Genomic DNA, 17,319 nt, shown 5'->3' with positions numbered 1-17,319 from the left:
GGGATGTAGTAGAAAAATACCACAATTTGTACATTTACTACATACTTAATATATTATTTATTAAGATAACATTAGGAGAAACAAGATTATACATAGGTATAGACGAACATAAATTTGAGCAAACGAAACTTAGGTGTTTAAAGATTGTGCCTAAAGAGTTTTAGACGAAACGAGCCTTATGCCACATAAGTCTTGGCAAAGTGATGGTTCGGCCAAAAAAGTTTAGACCATACGAGTTATGCGAAATGAGTTTTGGTCAATAAAGATTATGCGAGATGAGCGGAACCCACCTTACAGTAATAAGTAGGTAGGTATACTGCTGTTCACGAAAGCTGACTAAAATGGCAATATTTTGTCAATAGTGGACAGCTCGTAATACAAATACTAGGTACCTACAGGGAATGTTTTCGTACATACATGGAACCGCATACCTAGTTGCATTCATTTGTCCATTTTAAAATTTTGTGTTTCGACATCGACATTGTCTTAAACTTTTAAATTATTATGAGTACCTACTTTATCTAATCAAATCTAATAACTAATAACAGATATAAATTCAGGGTTTGAACTCCAGTTTTACCTACCTTCTAACGAAATTACATTTAAAAAAACGTAGGTAGGAAGGTGCTATAGTTATAGTGTAACTATCCATAGACCCAAAACTACGCATAGGTTTCTATGTATTGAATATAGATCTATTTATTGAGATACCTTGACCCTCTAATCATCTAATCCAAAGCGTCAAGTCTCCAAATCTCTAGTTAACTGTTCTAACAATCATCGATTTTGATTAAATTACCAAAGGAGGGCGGAATGGCACAGTATAATCTCCCCGGTCCCAACAGTTTATTATCCTGAGAATTTCTAGTTTAAATAGAAAACCTAAATAAGTATAGTTCAATAGGTTAATTATTATCCATTAGAGGACACTCCAATATCTGCCAATACTCCTATCCTCCAATATCTCCTATACCTTTCTATGGAAAGCAACATCAATTAAATACCTATCTAATAGGTATTGCAATGTAGGTTACCTACCTACGTAGAGAGTTATTATCTCCGCACTACGTTCAAATCGACACCAAAAATGGTTATCTAACGAAACTTAGCTAGAGCTCTCAGCATTATCAATACCACGTTATATGGCATTTTATTAAGACGTCTCAAATTAGCCTCCATGGATTCGACGTTCGTCTAATGAGGGGCGATCGTTTTATTTGCCGTTAAGGTCGTCCGCAAATCCCCACAAATTGCTCCCAGAGACGATAATCTGGCAGCTATCGAACTTGGGACCGGCGGGCGGGAGGCGCCCCCGTCTCCCTTCGCCACGATTTACCGTCCGCATTAGTTTCGGCTACGCGTTGGAATGTTCTCATTTTCATTTAATCGAATCACATCGAGTATTTTTCGGATTTCAATTTGTTCCAGCCTCGTTAGGGGATATCGTTTAGTTATTGCGGGCCGATTCGGCTTAGCATAATTTGTCTTTGGCCGGATCGAATCGTCGTCGCGGTTACAGCCTCATCGATCGGCTCAGGCGATTTGTGTTTAATGCCCTTTGGGGTTAGATATGAGGGCTCAACCTGCCCTGAACAATTACAAAAGGATTACGTTATAATAACTACAATATTCCCCTTCCGATAATCTGAAACGTCTCTGTGCCTGATGGATATTAACATTTATATAATAAATAGAGAAAACCTTTACAGATATTTCGTCGTAAGAAGCTCTAATTATTATTTATAACTTTTGACTTGTCTTCTAATATTTCACTAAATAAACACTACGCGATCCCTTAACAAAGCACCATCGGCAACATGAAAATATTCTCGAGGAAATTAAAATGTTATTCTGCGGAAGCCCACTAGGTACTTAATGAATGAAATTATTCGCAGCATCCAACAAGGGATGTGAAATATTCATAATTTGTTTCATCACGTATCATGACGCTGCCGGCGCGAGGTGGTATGTAATGAATGTTACATAAGGTGAGGGCTGCCCACGAAGCGAGAATTTCTCCCCTGATCTGATAAATACATAGCGAGAGTGTGGTGGAGTCATGTATAATATCTTGGTGTATATTTTTAAACATGTAGGTAGGTACTTAGGTGTATTTCGTTTTCTTGCTGGTTTAAAAAATAATGTCTCACTAACGTACAAAATGTGAACTTATATTGATTGTAACACCATGTAAATGTAAAACTCGCTGTCATAATTCAAAGGCACTGGAGGTTTATTTCTGCTACTTCTGAAATAGCTGATATTGATAGCCCTAATTTGAATACTACATTGAAGGTTCCTATTGGTATATAAGACAAATATATATCTACATATAATTTTTTTTTCGTCTACTAATCGAACCCTCGCTCGGGCAGAAAAAAATACGTTACTAACCGCTGTACAAGTCAGGACGTTCATATTTTTTTCAAATAAAATCAACTGCTAATTAATACTTTACAACATTTTAATTTGCTAGTGAGTACCTCTAGTCCACGTACACAGTACAAAAAGCATTGTTATTGGTGGATCTATTGCAAGTCAGTCGGTTGCATAACTAGCAGGCGAGGCGGCGGCGGCGGCATCCGGCTAACGGGACCGAGGCATCGGGGCTCCACGGTCCTACATAGTACAAATCATTGGCTCTTCAACATCACCATCAGTCATTGGCTAACATTAGGTACTTAAACTACATCCTGCGGTTGGTGAACTATGCAACAGTACAGAAGTATGCTGATGCACATACACTTACACTTTCTACTTTCTAGATCTTTAGATAAAACAAAATAATAACCTCTTAGAGATCTACGCATCGCATCGCAGAGCGTAGGTACATATAGCTGCGTGCGCTTCGATGCGTAGGTCTGAGATGAGGACACGATTGTTGCAAAAAAACACAGATATTATCTAGGTAATAATAATATGGTTATGCATCTAATGAAGCCCCATGATACTTTTCAATTTCGTAATTCTTCTCACGAATCACTTTGGAGTCGTATCGGCGATGCTCGTGCGTCGACGGTCCGGGCCGTGACTGATCGGACACAATGCCTCTGACGGATCGCATAGAGACTGGGAAGCTCTTTGAAATGTAAAAAAAAAACGACAGATGGACACGAGCTTTGCTCTATCTTCAAAGGGATTAGGTTGTGTATTGTATCACCGTCTATAGATAGATTGAAAAGAAACGCACAGTATAGGCAATATGTTGTATGGAATACAATCGCGTTACTTAGAATTTACAACAGGTGATAAAAGTACACAAAAGTTCGGAGGCTCAATAGTAAAACTAGTCTAAAGGAGTCTACACACCAAACCCGCCGACCCGCCGACACAGCCCGGCGGCTTGGTGTCGGCGACCCAAACCCGCCAACCCGCCAACATGTGTCATGGGGCTGTGTCGGTGAGTTAGTCGGCGGCAAGAAATCAGTACAACTTTTTTAGTTAGTGATTGCAGTGTGTACGAACGTGAAGTGTCGGCGGGCAACTGAGCGTGCGCGTACGCAAGTCGCCGGCCATGCCGCCGACTTGCACGCGCGGGTACGAGTTACCGACATGATTCTTGAAACAAAGTCGCCGACACTAAGCCGCCGGGCTGTCTCGGCGGGTCGGCGGGTTTGGTGTGTAGACTCCTTTAGCCTGCAAACAGGGCTTGGCACTCAGGGATTTGAAGACAAATTTAAAAGAAGTCTAGCTAACCTAGGTAGTCAAGGTATATGTATATCTAGGTATAAATCAGTGGTATAAATCCTAAGCATTTTTGTTTGTGTCGGTCCACAAACATTGTATTCTTATTTTAGATAAATATAGATATTTTTCATCGTCATTAAACACTAGATTAGCGGCAAACCAAAAGCGGCTTTTTATCTCTTCTCTTAAACGAGACACTTATGTCGATACTGGTCAAACCCGATTCGAAGACACACATTCGCCAGCTATGAATTTGCAGTAAACCTTTTTACATATTAATAACCGTGACCTTGAACAAATGTGACGATGAATGTCTCTCTCTCTCTCTCTCAGCCTTCCGTAGTCCACTGTTGGACATAGGCCTCTCCTAACGATCGCCACCCCAAACGGTCACCCGCCATCTGCATCCAGCGGCTTCCCGCTACCTTCCGCAGATCATCAGACCAACGGGTTGGGGGGCGACCGACACGCCGTTTGCCGACACGGGGTCTCCACTCCAGAACCTTTCTACTCCAGCGGTCGTCGGCTCTGCGGGCTACGTGGCCAGCCCATTGCCACTTCAGCGTGCTAATCCTTTTGGCTATGTCGGTAACTTTAGTTCTCCTGCGGATTTCTTCATTACGAACGATGAATGTATTCAGAGAAAATCTAGTCATGACAATTTAGAGTTTGCAAAATTATTTGAGATGGTCAGTAATATCCATTTATTTTGCCTTCGTGGAGTGTAATCTATCAACCTGATGTGTAAAGAGATGATACCGGCCGCTGACCAGGATACACAGGGAACATTAGCAATTAGCAAGTCGCAAGCACATAAATTACTAACTCCATAGAAAACTTGCATTTTCAGAGTTTCGAGAGATTACATACCCTTTCTACTTTCCAGTGTCATGTTAAAATATACTTACATTTAAATTCGACGAAAACCTTAGCTGAAAATCATAACATCCAAACAGAAACGGCTTCTTGATATAGGTCTTATGTAGTTTCTAGTTTGTGTGCATTTAAAATGTGGGTTTAAACTTGATATTATGCGTAGGAAGACTAGGAAAACAAGCGTCAAAGGCATTTCTACTCTTAGAAGCGATGCTCGACAAAGAAATATTCACAAAGAAAAATCTACTTTAATTTTCCATATCATGTGTTCGATATAACAAGGAAAACGTTAAAGGTCCTTTTAAAGTACCTCTATATCCTTTGACATTGCTGGATAAAGCTCGAGTTCAGATTCATGTTAAATTGGCATGATAATTATTTCCAAATTCGGAGAAACGGTTTATAATATAGTTTATTCATTCTGCTTACAGCTATAAAAATGAGGACAAATATTTCCATAGCCGCGGCAGCTCCATGAAAGAAAAACAACAATAGGCATTGGGGTCGTACCTGTGAGTGGAAGCGGAATGTGATAAAGAACAACTCCATCCTGTGGGTAATAATCATAATGGCGTTACAACACAATTATCAATTATGAAGTGTGCGAATATTGCAACACCGCTTCTTGAATAGAACGGATCAGTGATTGTGCGGTGACCTCTGCCAGATTCTCCCCGGTTGACAATACTGCGAACTGGCTATGTGTGTAGTCGGTATGTTAAGCATTTATGCACTTTAGCTAGTTTAACCCGCCACGCTTTGGGGTACGGATAACCGATACACCAATACAATACCGACCAACAGAGATCTTGATAATTCTGAGGTTAACTTTTAGTTTTATTTTGTAATAAAAATTCCCATAATACTGTGTAGTTGTGCACCTCAATATAACAGAAAGCATAATAAAAACAACCGTGACTAAGTCGACATACTCGCAGGACGAGTATTCAAATCACACGTCTGAGCCTTAGCTTAAAGGTTGCTTTGAAGAATGTGTGCGGACTATGGATAGACCGGTTAGAATACCGTGTACAACGAGTAGTAATCGAGTAGTAATGCACATCTGCCAGTTTTATAACTATTCTGCAGATTGTAATTACCCACAACTTTCTTAGTTTCAATGTAAGACAGTGCTTAAGTTGAGCTAATTTTCTAGTGAAACTCTGTTTTCCTTTATAGTGCCTAGCACAATGATTTCCCAGGCGATTTCCTTCGTAGCTGGCGAATACTGGCCACACTTCCTTGAGCTGTATTGCACCTACGACTAATCAACATGCACACTTGCAGCCCCGGGCGCGCTCTCCGGTGGTCGGAGTAATGTGTGAGTTAGTCGGGGAATTCATTACATTGCTATAAATTCCCTTTATGGCTCGATAGATACATATTATTATGAATATTTTAAAGCACTCCTTGGAGGCTAAGAACAGACCAACATGGTGTGGTGATGGTGGAAATGTATCAGAGACGTTTCTGTTTACGGGTGAATCTCTTCTATTTCGTATTATAAAGTTGCATGCTTACCGGAATGTACATAAAACAGTTTAGTTTTTCACGATTTCAGAATTGATCCCATATAAGGAAAGTTTATCAGTATTTTGCTTACATAATTCACATACCGATAGAAAGTACACTGTTAAAAGTCTACCCTGTAAATATACCAGGTAATGGATAGATGTGGAAGTACAAGAATAGTGTGTTGTGTGTCATTCATTAGATATACTTACTTACGTCCTACGTCAGTGGAAGATTTCTAGCCGATGAAGATGATGAATAAAGTACGCAAAAGGTTTTAGCAGATTGAATTCGAAGTATTTGGTAAGATAATATTGGAAAGTCCCCTAGGGCTTTAGTAGGTAGGTATTAAAGAAAATATAAGGTGACTTTTGTAGGAATTTACCTATTATTTGTCTTGTACTGAGGCTTTTTTTGAGACAATATATCATTTTCGATACCTATCGAATGGATGAAAAATAAATCCCATCCCTACGGAATATTTTTTTTAGGTTTAAATTTTTTTACGGTGACTACGTCAGCATTTACATAATTGATTGGGGAATTCGCGCCGAAATAAATATTTTACTTCGTTGAAAAGAACATTGTGATGATTATCTTAAAAATAACACCAATTCTCTCTTTGAAAACTCTAACTTTGATGGACGTTAAACAATCCAGATTCTAGACTCAACCTTTCCAAGTAAGTTACTTTGGCAAGTTTCTAATTAGTGGGTTACTCGGTACCTACCTACTAAATGAATCTCAGATCTAGAGTTCAAAATACCGAGAAAGACATTGGCGACTACGATTATATGATTTAAGCAAAAAATCCACTGTACTTTAATTACATCACGCCAAAATATAATTCTGTAGGTATGTACCTACCTTAATTAGACTTGTAGTATGTCTAAGTAGACATACAGGCCATCAATATAATTAGATAGGAACGTATTGTATACATATAGGTATGCACAGCGACATATTTATATTCTTATAATGATAGAAGCTTTGTACAAAAATGGTGAAGGAAGTAATAAAAAGCTTCGTGGCTCGTGAGGTGAAGTCATCAATACGGATGCATTATGTCGGCGGCGGTGGCTTGCCTTGGAGGATGACCGGACCCCGGATGGACGCTACATGACCACATCTATAACTGCATTCAAATTAAACGACTACGTGATGATAGCCGCTTGTATTTGTATATAACATACTTCGACCATTTAAGATTACATATATAAGGTACAAGTTGTTACAAAAGCCGGAAGGGGCTCAGTAAAGAACTTTTGTTTTGCGATTTTTGCTTTTCCATAGACATTTGTTTGTGACGAACTTTAAAATAATTTCCATTAGATCTCAAACAAAAGTTGTTCAAAATGGCTATTAAAAAGAACGATGGATGAAAAAGCACCTCACTGAATATTTACTTTTCTTACGAATCTAGCTCTGTAGGTTGGAACCTTTCTATAGTCGCACTGCACCAGTAAGAAACTCTCCTTCGAGCGTATCGCTTATGGGATAACCTTCTTATGGCTTCTGTCTCCCAGACTTGCTGTTGAGTGCTGAGGGGTCACTCTATATGACGTAAAACTATGTTGCGGAGGGCTGCTTTGGAAGCCACGACTCTTAGCTCGTTGTAGTAAACGACCAGATGGCACGACAAATGTCTTTCGTTAGTTTATCATCAGAATAATGACTATAGAGTAACCATCCTGTGACGTTAGTGTCTGTAACGATTATCTATAAGTAATATAATTCCGTGGTGGCGTAACGGATAAGGATAACGTCCTCTCATTCGAGAATATACCTATAAGGTATCTTATATATATATATATATATATATAACCGCCTCTGTGGTCTAGTGGTAGAAGCTTCGCTTTATGACCCAGAGGTCCCGGGTTCGATTCCCGGGTGGGACCATCAATTTGTGTTTCTAAATTGTGGTTCCAAGTTTGGTTAGGACATAGAAGGCTGATCACCTGATGTCCGAAACAGTGAAACGATCCATGCTGTCGGATGGGCATGTAAAGCAGTCGGTCCTGCGCCTAGCTCTCTCCAGTCGTGTCGGTCAATCCGTCCCATTGGGTTATGAGAGTGATGGAACAGAGAGTGCTCCTGTGTACTGCGCACACACTTGGGCACTATAATCTACTCCTGCGTAGATGGCTGATCTCAAATGAGATTGGCCGCCGTGGTCGAAATTTGGCTAGGAGGACATTATATATAAACACTCACACCTTACTACACCTTACTCCCTTGCGAGGTAGGCAGAAGTGCATTGCTGCACCCACTTTTCGCTAGTGTTTATGTTAGTCCCAATGTAATAGGGGGCGGGCCTATTGCCATTTTACGGGCACATCCAAGACCCGAGAACAAATATCTGTGTTTAAACAAATATCTGCCCCGGCCGGGAATCGAACCCGGGACCTTCGGCACAAGAGTCAGCGTGGCTAACCGCTGCGCCATCCAGTCGTCATAAGGTATCTCACGGTGAAGAAACCTGCACATCTTGATTCTTGTACAAATGTACCTACTATGAAAAGCAGTCACTTATATACGAATAACCTCTGTCTACCCTTCAGGAATTGCTGTCGTGAGGATATTATAATGCGAATTATTAAAAGATACACACTTATTTAGTATTATGTACTTGATTACAGATAAAATTTGGGAACCTCGAAGGTACATCATAATTATTATATTTCGATAACCAGTCTACGTACACTATAGCGTGCCTTTCGATGTATTTTTCTAAGAAGCATATTATAAAGGGGAGTGCACAAGCGTGGCTAAAACGCTCCGTCATTGTAGTAAAGGTCAACTACACTAGGCTAGACGGAATGAAAGGTCAATCTGACATGACTATCGATCAGATACTTCTATAAAGTGAGTCTCTTCACTTAATATAAAGCAGCGTTATAACGCGTGCATATAAAGAAAGACAATTTGTTAACTATAAGGTACTTATAAAAGATAATATGTGAATAACCGACTGCCTCGATCGGTCAATATGTCTTCGTACCTTCGTACTCCCACTTATCAAAGTTTGCCATTTTCAAATTGTTTCATTATCTGCACGGGTAGGTAAGTATATAATATAGCTATAATATGCAGATGCACAGGGGGACAGTAACCTTAACGGCGGCGGCGGAGTGTTTTTATTTCTTAAAACACAGTTATATGTCTGTTTTTTCTTAGGATACTACATGGCGCTTGGTGTAGGTACTCATAATATAATATTAAGTTATGTAGTTCGTTTTTTATTCTAATCAGAAACACATGACTGTGACTTGCAACTAGTTGCAACCGATCATTATTTGGTAGAGAATTGTGTTGTACATATTATTATGTGTTTTTGCTAATGATCTTTCTACATAAGAAGTTAAGAATTAGACGTAGGTATTACTTCCACTTTAACCAGTCTTCACGACAATTTTATTAATTTGTGTACAGTAATGATTAATTTGTATATTATAGGTACTCGTACTAATGAAAACGGTTATTCATGAAACTCACATGTTTTGTTTTACTTTGTTTCAGGTAATGACTGGGCTGGCTTCAGTTCAAGAGGGCAGTGTCTAGACTCTGGACACGGCTGTTATTAATTACCACCAACGAGGACTAAACGAGTGGAGAAAGTATTATTCATTAGTCAAACAACACAGGCAGGCTCGCCACAAGTTTAATAATACCTCACTTTTGTCTGACCTTTGAATTTTGCAAAATAGAATGCGAATTGGTAGGTAAGGTCCGGTAAAGTTAACTTTGCAACAGAAAAAAAGGATGATTTGGGCACAGTTTACATTATTTGTTGATGGGCGTCTTACTATTATTCATTCATGCAGGGTTGTAAAAGAAAAATTTGTACTTATATTATCTCCCATCTTTACATGTTTCAAAGTTAGAGTTGTTAGACTCTACTGACGTTCTTGTTCATTATATATCGTAGGTGTAGGTATAACAACGGCATGGCATCGGCACGACATGTCGAGGCACCTAAAAGTGTCTCCCGAGACGACGCCCGCCCTGACAGATTCTGTTGTGAAAGTTTGAAGGGAACTGTAATTGCTCAATTAGCTTCCTCCAGCCGAGTCTTGTAAACAATTTCAGATGTTTGTGTTCATTACGTTGCATAACCGGTTATTACTTTGCTCTTGTTTCCATAGAGCGTTCTCACAGCGCCAACAGAACAAGATGCACTCAAAGACAACTGTGGGAAAATGTACGCTACAAAAACCATTAAACGTTATGATTTCTGTGCGGTAACATATTGTGTACGTTAACTGATGGATCGATTGTGTACGTGTAGTGAACGGTGTCCGGAGCCGAGGGGGGTTAGTAAACCCTACAGGTTACATTAAGTTTAAATTTTAAAGAAATTACCCTTAAATTGCGATGGTGGCGCATCTTTGCATTGCATCAACGTTTTGCTGATGCTGACATCTTAATTGTTTAAGAAACTTTCAATTACGCTGTGCGGGCTCAGAAATTCGGCGAAAAACCTGCCACAAACGCCCCCAAATGGCCCAATCTTAGTTCACCGCCTCCCCTGAAGGGATAAAATAATGCTGGATCGCGGTTTTGGTCTCCTACCGTTTTCGGCCATTTTAATGGTCTCGTTTAAGTCCTATTAATTTGTCCCTTTGAAGCCGTATTGGCTGTGCGCGCAAAAGGGTGGGTTTTGAATTTAATTCAAAGTTTTTTTTATTTCTATCCGTTTTGTAGAAAATAAGGATGGGTCGACTCGTAAAAAAATACTTGTAATGTGAAGTTCTGTGTGTAACAAGGAGCATACCCGATGTGCCGGGAAGCACATCCGTGATAAATTATTCACAGCATGAGGTTACAAGAATCACATAGAGAATTCTTTCATGTCATCCATAATTTCCGCCTACATCAGCCAGGTAACGCTTATTCGAGAATTTTCTTTTCCAAATACGTTCAACTACGTATCAACTGTATCAAGTGGTAACTACATAAGAATATGTATAAATTTATGTACCACTTGATACAGTTATCAAATATGCCTAACAATCGTGTATGATAAGTAAATAGTACTAGCCAGTATGTTTATTTAAATTGAAAAGTTTAGCGACCTTAAAATGTATCTATCTAAGTACTGCTTTATGGTAGGTAGGTACAACATGGTACAATGCCGCTTGAATCATAGGATCATTAACCTATTTCCGCCCACGTACCTAAGATATACGCAAAACGAATATAGCATGTGTGACTCTGCGTTGCCGTAGGTATGTACATACAATACATACATAATACATACGACATCACACCTTTTGAATAGTTACGACGTACTATTATTATCATTCAAATGATCTTATCTTACAGAAAATATAGCAACAATTTTTACCATTATGAGTACTTAAATACGGGAACTATATTTCTTGCCAGCAAAGTTTATTTTTGTCATCAACTTGTATCAGCAAATTAATAGATCAACCGCAACAATATATTTTTGTCCTCAAATAAATAAAAAGTGTCCTCTGGTATGAATCAGCAAATAATATCAATACAAAAATCTAAAATAATAGATGGATTGCCAAAAAATTTGAGTTCATTACATAAATAAAAACTTTGTATGCAGAATATTATTTTTGCTCCTCAAATAATAACTGCGCCCGCAGAATAGTAGATTTGCCAGCAAATATATTGACTCTAGGTCGCATGTTGCGATTTCTTTTTAATTCATATTTTATCAGCATTGCAGTAGTTACATTATGATTGGTCCAGTTATTAAAACATTATAATTCGTTAGCAATTTAATACATGAGTTTACAAATTAGCGGAGACGGTGCTATGGAGAGAGCTATGCTTGGAGTTTCTCTGATGGATCGTATCAGAAATGAGATTATCCGTCAGAGGACCAAGGTTACCGACATACTTAGCTGTCAAAATATGCAAGCTGAAGAGGCAGTGGGCTGGTCATATCTGCCGAAGAACCGATAACCGTTGGGGTAGACGAGTTCTCGAGTCGAGACCACGAACAGGCAAACGGAGCGTGGGACGCCCTCCTGCCCGCTGGACTGACGATCTTAGGCGGATAGCCGATAGTGGTTGGATGAGGAAGGCAGAGGACCGAATGTTGTGGCACTCCTTGGGAGCGGATCTATCTCCACCAGTGGATGATTATTGGCTGATGATGATGATGATGAAAAGAGGAAGTTTAAGTTTTAATTACAATAAGATTGCTTTTGATTAGAAGAAGATTAAGGTTTAAGTTATAATTAGAAGAAGGTTGTTTATGTTGTTTTTAATTAAGAATATTGATGATTTAAACTTAATTTTTTGTTTCATTTAAATATTAAACATAACATCGAGTTATGTGGACATACCTATTAAAATATATACATAAATGTTAACTTGCCACTTGATCATAAATCCCGGCAATTTTAAGTGATTAATTGTTGAATTGATTTAAAATTGTTTGGGGGCAAAAATTTGCTGGCAAATCTACTATTTTGCCTTCAAACCTATTATTTAGCAAATTCAAAACGGATTTAATTGGCGATCGTTTAAATGACACCCCTTAAATACTCTCTGCGGTAATCATTCTAATTACTTTTATTAATTAATAACATACTCGACTCGTACAATAAATCGGTGCAACAGAACTGGAGAAAAGCAAGTTTCCTGAAAGTGGTTGTGCCAATCAAATAAAAAGACCGAGAGCTGTCGCCCGAGGCCCGAGGAGACGCTTTCGACGAAATTTGACTCTTACGTCCAACGAATTAAGGGCAGCAGGTACAAAGTCGAAATTATTTCGGCTGCCTCATTTCTAATTTAAATTACAAAAACTACTGGAGTGTCCGTAACCGTCGCGAGACAAGTTTAAATTTGTAAATTTCCACGCGAGCCCTTTGATGTTCCAGCTCCAGCTCTCCAGGTAATAGCTTCATTTATTTCGCCGGCTTTAATATCTAGGTAGTGGTTGCTTGTTTGAAGTTACGAATAGTTTGCTCCAGCGATCATGCAGGGCCGTACGCCGTACGAAAATAGGTTTTTAACACTTTCTTGTCGCATGTTACTAACCTGTTGTTTCTACAGATTATGTAGCAACTACTAATGTGATACTAACGTAGATTTCATTTTATGCTGGACATATAATTCTATTTTATATTTTTGTATCGTTACCGCTTTTTAAATATACAACTGAGTCACAAGCCAGCAGTAGTACGGCTAACGAACCCACAGAAGTTGTGTAAGCGTAAATCACATTACCAGCTGTTTGTTCGATCGATTTTTCCGAATTGGAATAATTCCTTTGCCCGTCGTGACGGTGACGTATCGTTAACAAAACGCGGTCACGATCCGGGCCGATTTCAATAATAATGGTCTCATAACCTGCGCCGACACTTCATCATTATTAACACTCTACCAACTTGCATGTGCCCACGGCAGAAACCTTCCTTCACAGGGATAACAGACATTTTCCCCTAACAGAGAGGCCACGCAGAACCAGTCAGCCGTTGGTTGCACAGCGGTCGATGACACTGCTGTGCTATAGTGGTTAATGAACAAAAGTTGCTGTAAAATTTCCATAGCATTTTTAATATTTAAAATAAATGTCGGTTTTATGCAAAATTACAACGCTTCACGAACAGTACACTCCGGTTCATAATACGTGTGGTGTATATACAATACAGCTAATGAACTGATGGAGAACGGTATTTTTAACAAATTGAAACATTGCTCAAACTGCTATTGTTAGTCACCAACGATTCTCTATAACGTATGCCTACTCCCTAGCAATAAAGTAGAGTCACCAATAAGTAGAGTCGGCCGATCCAATATATTTTTTGGGTGGATTTGGTTTTGCGCGTCCTTGTTCCAGCAGGAGAGCGTAAATTCTGTACGTGTTCAATTTGCGCCGCCGCCGCGTCGTGACGTATTGTTTATTCAACAAACAGTGGAGCCCCCGCGGCCCCCGCCCCCGCAGCCCCGCCCCCGCGCCCGACTAAATCTTCATATCTTTTGTGATGTTAGTTTGTTGCTAACAAACAACAACGGCCTCCTCCGAAGCCGGTGCCAGCGCCCGTAGTCACCTGATTACAGGGCAGGTATGCTCAATTTAACCCCCCTACAGTCTGCAGCACCTACCGACACACCGGCTGGCTCGCAAATGCCGTCGGGTATAAATAATAATTCAATTTTCCGGAAACTTAACTACAACAAATTCATAGCTTAAAACTTTGATTGCGAAGACAAACAAACCGGTATTTCTGTTTTCCATTTAAACTTATACGGGTTCCCCGATCCCTGCCCGGGGTCGATCGAGAGACGAAACTTTATGTGGCGAAAAATGTGAGGGTGAGCAAAATGAAAATTGTTTAGGCGACAGAGTAACAATAAGTTATGTGAGCCGTCTCCACGCACGCGCTACACTTGTTTGTTAAATAATTTGAATTCGGCAAACAGATTTCGTACTGTGTAAATAGACTTCACAAAATGTTTGCACCAAACTGTTATAAGATGGAGTTCATCAGTGGTTTAGTGACTTGAACTGAATGCCTTGGATTTAATTGACTTCAATATATAAACCACCTATTTCCAGATGCATCATGCATGAAAAAATGGCTCCAATGACGCCTTCAATGACGTTTCGCTCAGTGTAGGTAATGTTCTGTAACGTTATAATAATAATTGTTTATTTCAGTTTTATGTCGGTATACCCTAGTAAAATACATTAAAACTCTTCATTCGTTATCTTATTTCATTCGTAATAACGCTGGAATAGATGATTTACTCCTCAACATCAAGTACTTATAAAAGATATTTCTCCTACATTTTCCATAGGATCTTTCCCTTATTTTTAATATTTCATTAAAATCTTGGATAAGTACTACACTTTATGCCTTAAACGTTGATCGATTCAACAGGTAGCCATTAGGTATCATTATTGGCACTTGGATGCTGGTCATCATCATCATCCACGGCTCCAGGACACTACAGACTAACTGGTCATTACTCTGTAATAGCTTTATATTATAACTTATGTATTAAATAACTAATTTCTTGAAAATAACCATAGAAAATTCATAACAATTTTGCATCCAATTTAGCTTCGAAGTTTCTCTATTAATTATTCTTTGCAACAATTTTAAACGTCTTTTTTTTGCCGACGTAAAGTGATTAACTACTGGTCTAAGGGTGGTACTAAGGGTTCTGGCTTTATGGCTCTGCAATGTGAAATACCTTTGTATTCAGGAAGACTGTAAACATATACTGATTGAAAAGTTATGTAAGTTTAGTTTAGTTATGAATACATATAGTTTATTCAGATTTAAAAAAAAACTATACATGAAGTACAAGCATATTACTTTCGTGGCATTACCTCTTAGTATGGAAGTATGTACCGTGTTTCCCGTTGGATAGAATCTTAGAATACCTATATTATGTCTGAAACAAGTGCACACCAACAGATGCCAGCTAGCCAACCCTTCCTAGCTCTGAATAACACGTTCAATTCTTGCTCAGAAGAGTCCATGTCTAAAAGTTGACTGAATCGAAGCGAAAAATACCAATAAAGTTGAAAAAAACGCCAATATTTTTGTAGAGCTGCTCTTTATTGGCCTGAATTGCTTTCATCTCCCGCGCCGGCTTCATAAACGAGCATGACAGTTTTGATACACGAGCCATAGCCTGCATGATGGACATTTTCACTTCAATTATGTATGATGAAGATGGGTGAAATGATAGGATCATAGAGGTATTGGTTCTTGGATAGGAAACAGAAGCAGCAAAAAACTAAATCTTGTAATATGCATGTGCATTGTGCATGACAGGAAAACATCCAGAATTTACATGGTCCGTGCGTTATTCCTGTCATCTATAATTTTAAACTATACACATTTAAAAATCGAGTTTTACTTGATTAATGATTCATTAATATAACAAATTTTGATTAAAATCATGAAGCTATCTGCCTCAATTATTGAGAATAATGGCTCTATGTTTGTGCAAATTTAAGAATGGGTGTAGCTGTGCCGCCGTGTGTTTACAGCAGTTCTGCTCGGGCGCGCACAATCACTTCACGGCGGCTCGCAGTTTGTCACAGAGTCAATATTCTGTCGCCCAATTTATTCACGACACACGACAGATTGCCAAGCAGCCTGTGCTGCTCAATATTCAATATTTAGCCAAGTAACTTTTACATTACAAAGAAAGGAGTGTCTAAAATATATCGCTTTAAAATGAACGGCAATATAAGTAAAATTGGAAGCTCGTTTGATGTTCACACAGATTCATCGATATTCTCAATATAGAGGTAGCGGTAGGTACAAATAAACTTTGTTTTATTTCCTTATCTGATTCGTGTTTGTAAGAGGTCGTCAATGTTGCAGACAGGTCATTTCCCAATGTCACAAACATCGTGCCGTTTCCATTGCATCGTTTATTTGTCTAACTGACAGACAGCCTTGACATTATCAGCTGTCGTCGGTTTTGGGGACACCTATTGTCCCTCTATACCATGTATGCTATATAAATCATTGTGAACATCTATAGCTTGGTACTCGTATAAACCGATGGAATTTGATTTATTGTGTAGCCAACGCCGAACTCTGCATCCAAATATTTGCTGAAAGTTTTGCTATTTGAGTATTCCCTTTCAAATTACGGTTATTCGTGCACTAGCACAGCACCACTTTGAACCCGTCGAGTAAATAAAACTTGCAAATACTATTTTAATACATATTTCTCTCTTCCGGAGATAATAACAACCACAGCGTTGCACAGATTGCACAGGTGGGTCGAACAATCAAGTGGGAACAAGTTGAGGTTAACAATCAACAATCAATTGTGTAGTGTATGACTGGCTGCACGCAAGCCCGCGACTACGCTGCTGCCTCCGCCCCGCGAGCCGTGACCGTGGGGGCTCCACACGCTCCACCGTGCACCCAATCACACCACAATACCACCGGCATCGCTACCAGGCCATCATGAACAGTTAGCCATTGTCATAAGTGACTATTAGGACGATATGCGCCCATTGATTGCGGTGCGTCCCAGATATTTGTGACGGATAAAACTGTATCGCTTCTTTCTCTGTTATTTTTTATTGGCATATTTATGTGTATGCTTAATAGTCGATCAACTGAGAGATATGATGAAATGGGATTCAAGTAATTAGGGTAGCGGATAAAGCGTGTTGTTGACGTGTCTGATAGCAAATTTTCAAGATAATCAAACTTTCCCGACTCCGGGCGGGTATTTTAATTTTTGTGATTTCCCTTCGATTTGGGTGACTGT

The 17,319-nt window shown here is 39.2% G+C and overlaps 1 protein-coding gene across 1 annotated transcript in view; it reads left to right on the top strand.

Moving 5' to 3' along the window:
- LOC105382897 (disintegrin and metalloproteinase domain-containing protein 10) overlaps positions 1 to 17,319 on the top strand; it is a 105,105-nt gene that overhangs the window by 1,496 nt on the left and 86,290 nt on the right. The window lies entirely within an intron of this gene.

Source organism: Plutella xylostella, chromosome 9 (assembly GCF_932276165.1).
Source record: "Plutella xylostella chromosome 9, ilPluXylo3.1, whole genome shotgun sequence".
In the NCBI taxonomy this organism is placed as follows: Eukaryota; Metazoa; Arthropoda; class Insecta; order Lepidoptera; family Plutellidae; genus Plutella; species Plutella xylostella.
The sequence above is the reverse complement of the archived record's forward strand: the minus strand, read 5'-3'. Positions and strand labels throughout refer to the sequence as shown.